Source organism: Mandrillus leucophaeus, unplaced genomic scaffold, assembly GCF_000951045.1.
Source record: "Mandrillus leucophaeus isolate KB7577 unplaced genomic scaffold, Mleu.le_1.0 Scaffold879, whole genome shotgun sequence".
Taxonomy (NCBI): domain Eukaryota; kingdom Metazoa; phylum Chordata; class Mammalia; order Primates; family Cercopithecidae; genus Mandrillus; species Mandrillus leucophaeus.
Genome location: NW_012109574.1, coordinates 843,680 through 851,101, shown reverse-complemented (window position 1 = coordinate 851,101; position 7,422 = coordinate 843,680). Strand labels below are relative to the sequence as shown.

At 42.0% G+C, this 7,422-nt stretch overlaps 1 pseudogene; it reads left to right on the top strand.

Moving 5' to 3' along the window:
- Nucleotides 1-5,598: 5,598 nt before the first annotated feature.
- LOC105531275 lies at nt 5,599-6,912 on the top strand (annotated as a pseudogene).
- The last annotated feature ends 510 nt before the right edge of the window (nt 6,913-7,422 follow it).

Genomic DNA, 7,422 nt, shown 5'->3' with positions numbered 1-7,422 from the left:
GCCTCCCGAGTTTACGCCATTCTCCTGCCTCAGCCTCGTGAGTAGCTGGGACTACTGGTGCCCGCCAACATGCCCAACTAATTTTTTGTATTTTTTTAGTAGACACGGGGTTTCACCATGTTAGCTAGGATGGTCTCGATCTCCTGACCTCGTGATCCGCCTGCCTCGGCCTCCTAAAGTGCTGGGATCACAGGCGTGAGCCACCACACATGGCCTATAAATAGTTTTTAGATAATATTCAACATCCCCAACATCGAAGTATTGAGTTTTAAAAGATTTGTTGCTATTCTAGGTAAGACGCTATTATTTCTTTCTGTATTTTCTTAGTAGTCTTCATGTTAGTCTGTAAGGATTCCTCCAGGATTTCTCAGCAGGGAAAATAGGTAGAGGACTAGCTGCTTGAAAGACTAAATACGAAGAGCTATTTAGTATGTATGAGCTGGGAATAAAGAAACTGAAGGAATGATCCTTGGTTTAGCTTATGGGAATTTTTTTATAAAAAAAAATCTTAGATCCTGCCATTTTAAAGACTTCAGTATCAATGATTCATATTTACAATTTTACACTATTTTGAGTGTGATGTGCTTTTATACCTTTAAAAACAATCAGGATGAGTGAAGCGAAGAAAAGGTCACCCCAACTTCCAGTTCCCCAAAACAGCCACGTTAACAATGGATGTAAATCATTCCCAGCATCTTTCTATGCACATATACATATGTAAGTACATGAACATAGGTAGAAGGATAAATAACTCGATGTTATTTTTGAGAAACTGGCTCTAAGTACTAAAAATGAATCACTGAAAGTCACACAGCTAATAAAGTGGCAGAGTTGAGTTTCTAACTCTGCCACTTAATTTCTAACTCTTCTGACTTCTAAAAGCTTACAACTCTAAATGACCCTTTCCCCACTGTTAGTCCTTTTACTTAAATTGAATCCATTCATTCCATGCTCATTCAGCTATTATTTATTGAGAGGTTACACCTGCATCTGGCACTGCCGCAATACACAGATGGTCTCTACACATAAACCCCGATGTTAAAGACATCCTAGTCCCATCTCCTTGCCATTCCCTTTTCTCTCAAGACAGACACAGTTTAGTCTACTGGCAAGAAATACTTTGTACCTCCCCTACTTTTCACATGTCAGCATCCCAGTAATCCAGGCTGAGCCGAAGTCCCAGGCACAGCCCCAGAGACTGCTGCTGGCTCTGTTCTTTTCAAGATCTGTGCATCAGCCTGAGCTAGACCTTCCTGGGAACTTGAGGTGTCTGTGTGACAGAGTGGAGGTGGATGACAGTACAGTAGGGCCTCAGGGCTCTGCTGTTAGAGGCTGGGTCTACTTCTAAAGAAGAATTCAGGCTAAAAATAGGATTAGCAAGGGGCAGTGGGGATACAGAGGCAGGTTGGGGACAGCAGGGCAAAGGGTTCTATGTATCAGATACTACACTGAAGAATAAATGCTGGGTCCATGCCTATAGTTAAATACCAGGTGTTTTTAGGTTTTAGTAAGATTTTTAGTTTAAAATGTTGACGTTTGTTACAGCACAGCTCTGTAGTGTGTTCTGAAGAGGTCTTGTACCATGAGAGGTTTTGCTGAAAATGATGATAGAGTCAAGCAAGTTTGGGAACCTCACATAACAGATTTCACATCTTGGAAAAAACTCAAATTCCACTCATGTCCCAAAACTAACTAGACCCCAGGACACTTTCTTTAGATTATACACAGTAGCACTCTCTGGAGCACAATTTGGAAAATGCTGCTATTAGATATTTGGCCTCCAAATGCTGATGTGGGAACTCTGTCCAGGTGAGGGGACCTGGATCAGTTGTGAGCGTGAGAATTCCTCTGACCCCTGTAGTCTCTAGAGGAAGGGAAGAGAAAGGGAGCGAGTTGGGTGCAATAGCTCGTGCCTGTTAGTTCAGCACTTTGGGAGGCCAAGGCAGGTGGATCATCTGACGTCAGGAGTTCAAGACCAGCCTGGCCAACACGGTGAAACCCCGTTTCTACTAAAAGTACAAAAAATAGCCAAGCGTGGTGGTGTGTGGCTGTAGTCCCAGCTACTCTAGAGGCTGAGGCAGGAGAATTGCTTGAACCTGGGAGGCAGAGGTTGCAGTGAGCTGAGATCAGGCCACTGCACTCCAGCCTGGGTGGCAGAGGGAGACCCCATCCAAAAAAAAAGAAGAGAGAGAGGGAGAAGAGGAGAGGAGGCAATCTACAGTTGATGGACATTGGAGTATTTCCAGTTTGAGTCTATTATGAATAAAACTGCTATGAACATTTGTGTACATGACTTTTGGTGGACAGACAATACTCACTCCTAGGTCACTATCTAGGAGGGGAATTGCAGAATGACAAGATTTGATTGTCAACTTTCATAAACATTGATAGTTTTATCAAGTGGTTGTACCAGTTTACACGAACAAGCAGTATGTGAGAACTCCAGTTGCACCATGTCAAGGATGGATTGCCTGGGAAGTGGGCTGTGACATAGAGCTTAGTGTGCAGGATGCATATTACCAAATGTCCTTGGGATTAACTCCTGTGGAAGGGAGTAGAGGAAGTAAGGTTGGCCAGAGGGAGAAGTTGTGCGATGCAGGGCCTACAACCCCCAGACAGGGGGAGTTAGAATGAGGCCCTTAGAGTTGGGCCCAGATGGTTTAGTCCTCTGTACCCTCTGCCTGTCAGTCATTGTGACCTTGAACAAGATGCAGAGGCAATCCCTGAAGGATCAGAGAGTGAAGGCTGTTGGCACTCTCAGCAGCAGGGCAGCAGCCACTTGACTGAAAGGAGGTCCAGGTGGTGCCTCACAGCATCTATCAACTCCACCTTCCACACACATACCTGGCACTGTCAGGCTTTGTCATTTTTCATTTTATTCTGGTGGAAGCGTGGTGGTATGTCTTTGTGGATTCTACTTCATGTTTCTCTAAGGCCAATATATTTATATGCTTATTGGTCATTGGTTACCCTCTTTTGTGAAGTGGCTATTTATGTTTTTTGCCCATTTAGTAAATGTTTTATTTACTGTTTTATTAAGTGACTCAAAAAAGATTTATTTAATCTTTTACTTACTTATTTGTAGGAGTTCTTTACATTTTCTGGGCACATGTTTGTAAGTACAGTGTACTATCCAAGTCTGAAGCTTGCCTTTTCACACTCTTGTTGATATCTCCTGATAAACAGAAGTCCTTACTTTTAATGAAGTCAATGCACCAATGTTTTATTTGATGGTTAATTGTTTTGTGTTCTTTTAAAGAAATCTTTGCCTATTTTAGGGTTGACCTCCAGCCCCTCAGGGGTATGCTGAGTTGACCTTATGAATATGATAATAGGAAAATAACAACTGTAATCATAGTTTACTGAACAGTGATATACCAACCATCACCATCATCAGTCTTGATTTCATATTATTGATGAAATATTTAAACATTAATAGAGCTGGCTCTTGGCCAGCGTTTCTGTGAATGTGTTCCATCAAGTACTAAGGCTGAATAGGAAAAAGATTTCCATGGTCAAATAAGTTTGAGAAACACCAGCTTAAACAAAGTTAAATAGGCTCTTGTGGTTTTCAATATCCTAATGTGGATTATGTAACACTGTAAGATATAAATACATTATGTTCTGCAAATTATTTAATCATCGTATGCTAGTTCTTCTTAGAACATTTCACAGGACTAGTATTTCATAGTTTGGTAAATACTTCTCAAGGCAAAGGGTATGACGTCCAACAAAAAACAGCTTAAGAATAAACTGAATCTGAGAGTTCATAGTGAAATTAAAAAATAATAATAAGGATTAGCCATTTACAGGATACTAGCTAATAGATACAGAAGACAGAACCAAGAAGACATCCCTTTCCAATCCTCCACAGCAAAGTAGATTCAGGGACGGATCAGCAATCAGCAATGCTGAGGCCATTGGGTGCAAGGGTTAGAGGGAAACAGATATTCACAAATTACTTCTTATTTGCTAAGGGAAAGAGGTAGCTTTTCAGTGGTGACAACTGGCTGACACCACATGAACCAGGTGATCAAACCAAGCACTGCCAACAAAGGGACAAAAGCCTAAATTTAGTCTATCATGGGCCCCTCTGTGACATAAAAGGAAGCACCCAATGCCACCTATGTGGTATCTTCACCTGGATCCAATCATGGAGAAACAGACAAATCCACATCATGGGACACGCCATAAAAATAGGTTTGGATGCCTCCAAACTGTCAATGTCTTGAAAGACAAAAATAATGGGATGGGGGTTAAGGGGCTGCCTTAGATATAAGGAGACTAAAGAGATTTTTTTAAAGAAAATGATGCATCCTAACATTTTTCCAACCACCATCTTTCAAGTGTGCAACATAGTTCCATCAAATTTTACTGTGTATAGAGACTCTCAAAAGAAGGAAAATGTGGCCCTCCCCTTAACGGGATGCATCCAAGTCCATGTGGTGGCCGAGCGCGGTCACTCACACCTGTAATCCCAGCACTTTGGGATACCGAAGCAGGTGGATCATGAGGTCGGGAGATCAAGGCCATCCTGGCCAACAACATGATGAAACCCTATCTCTACTAAAAATACAAAAAATTAGCCAGGCGTGGTGGTGGGCGCCTGTAGTCTCAGCTACTGGGGAGGCTGAGGCAGGAGAATGGTGTGATCCTGGAAGGTGGAGCTTGCAGTGAGCCAAGATTGTGCCACTGCACTCCAGTACGGGTTACAGAGCGAGATTCCGTCTCACAAAAAAAAAAAAATCCCTGTGGCTCACTGTAGAAAAAGCCAGTCTTTCCCCTGCCCTGGAAATCTGGGAACCTCCTTCCACTACAGATTGAGCTCTACTCCTTTCCCACTGAGAATCCCTGGATTAAGCTGGTTGTTCCTTGTAACGTAAGTGAGACTCTCAATACTCACTGCCCAGAGGGCCCGACTTCTGATCTTTTGCTGCCTTTACGGTTGACCAGGGCACTGCTGTCCTGGGGCAACAGCAAGAGCAAACAAGTAATTGCAGAGTTTATAACATGAAAGTTGATGGAAGAGTTGGGCTAGGCATGCCTGGACCTCTTAAGCCAATTCAGCTGTGTTTACTCCTCCTTCCCTGCTCCTTCCCTCTTCTCATTCCTTCTGTTGCCTCATGTGCCACGAGGACCTTTCCGTAGCCCCATGTCACTGGATTTTCCCCACATCCTAAACACAGACAATTGCTAATTAAGTCATTCACATTATTTCCTTTTGAGAATGATTTTGGCCTTTTGATTGTTTTTCTAGCAATAAACATCTTTCTGGAAGAGGAATTAGCTCACTTGAGCAGCTGGTTTCAACAGCTCCCTGCATGTTCCTTCAGCACCCAGGGACATGTGGTTTGCAACTAAAACAAAATAAAAATGCACAAAACTCATTCACTCATACCAATAATATTTGCTGTATAACTTTTTCAAACGACCGACTTCTTTCCAAATATACACAACAAAACTGGTCAGCATTAAAACTGCAAGGACAGTGGTTGTCACTGTTGCCACTGGATCTGTCAACTCCTTTGTGGAGCCTCTCAAAGCTGCCCATGGCCATAGCCTTGGGCCTGGGGTTGGAGTGGAGAAGAGCTGGCAGAAATGGCTGCGGATTGGAACCTGGCTGGAGACCAGGGCAGGTACTTCTTGGGAAGGACCAAGGGAGAGTCCTTAAAGGGTAACCTGACAGCGTCCTCAGGGAGGAAATGTGATCCTAAGTGGAAAACCATAAATAATGACTCCTCTGCTCACGACTCAAAGGAATTCCAAATAGTAGCAACAGAATACATCTTTCCTTTTCATTTTATCTGAAGAGTTGCTAATGTTTAAGATGACTGTGTCCTCTTTTTCTTCTTACAATGACTTGTCACTTCAGTCCTGAACAAATATTGTCTGATATATTAGCATATCAGTGGCTTAGAAAAATATAAAGGCAAAATGTACTAGAGCTGAACAATATAGATCCCCTAGTCACTCACTTTTAATTACATTTGGATGGATTCTTCATTGCCATGGAAACACTCTACCCTTACCAAAATTTTTAGGCAGGGATCTCCTCCAAGTTTCACAGTTCTGTGTCTTAAAGACATTTCTTGTTCTATTTATGAGTTTAGAAGCTATGCCGCAATTTCCCATTGGGATAGCATGCAACTGTAGCTGCTGTCAGTTGCTCAAGACAGTTAATGTAAGAGATGTTGCACCAGAGACTGTGAGCGAAGTAGTAGGTGTACCAACACGTTCCATGATTCTGGCACTGGTTTTGACTGCCACCTTATAATTTTTTCACCTGAAGGCCGGCTCTACCAAGTAGAATATGCTTTTCAGGCTATTAACCAGGGTGGCCTTACATCAGTAGCTATCAGAAAGAAAGACTGTGCAGCAATTGTCACACAGACGATAGTACCTGACAAATTATTGGATTCCAGGACTCACTTAATCAAGATGACCAAAAACACTGGCTGTGTGATCACAGGAGTGACCGCTGACACAGATCCCAGGAACAGAGGGCACAATATAAGGCAGCTAATTGCAAATATAAGTATGTTTGTTAGATTCCTGTGGACATACTATGTAGAAGGAATTACTGATATTACTCAGGTCTATACACAGAATGCTGAAATGAGGTCTCTTGTTTGTTGTATGATTTTAATTAGTATATTTGAAGAACTAGGCCCTCAGGTGTACAAGTGTGATGCTGCGAGTTACTACCGTGGGTTTAAAGCCACTGCAGCAGGAGTTAAACAAGCTGAGTCAACCAGCTTTATTGAAGTGAAGAAGAAATTTGCCTGGACATTTGAACACAGTGGCAACTGCAATTACATGCCTTTCTACTGTGCTATCAATGATCTGAAACCTTCAGAGATAGAAATTCAAGTAGTTACAGATGAAATTCCTGAATTCAGGATTCTTACATGAGCAGGGATTCACCACACCTTATTGTTCCAGCACAGAGAGACTAAACATTGCCCTTAGTTTACCAAATCCGTGATGCCACTTCCTCTGCGTTTGGTAACAACAAACCAACTTTATGGAGGTCTCTGGATTGAAACAGGAGCCTCTCCCGCTCCTCCCACCACTGAAGTGGTCAGGACTCTGTATTAGTAAAAACAATGCTTTTGGGGAAAAATGTAAAAAATAAAAAATGATCCCTTGCTTTCTATTGTTACAGATTATTTCTATATGAAACTACTTTCTTTATTGTCTTTGGTTTGGTTGATTTATTAAATGGCTCTGTCCAATATGGTAGCCATTGGCCACATCCACATATGGGTATTTAAATGTATATTATTAAACTTAAATAAAATTAAGATACAGTTAGTCAGTAGCACTAGCCACATTTCAAGTCACATTAGCCACATTCTAAGAGTTCATTAACCATAGGTAGGTAGTGGCTACACATTAGACAGTGCAGATATACAGCATTTC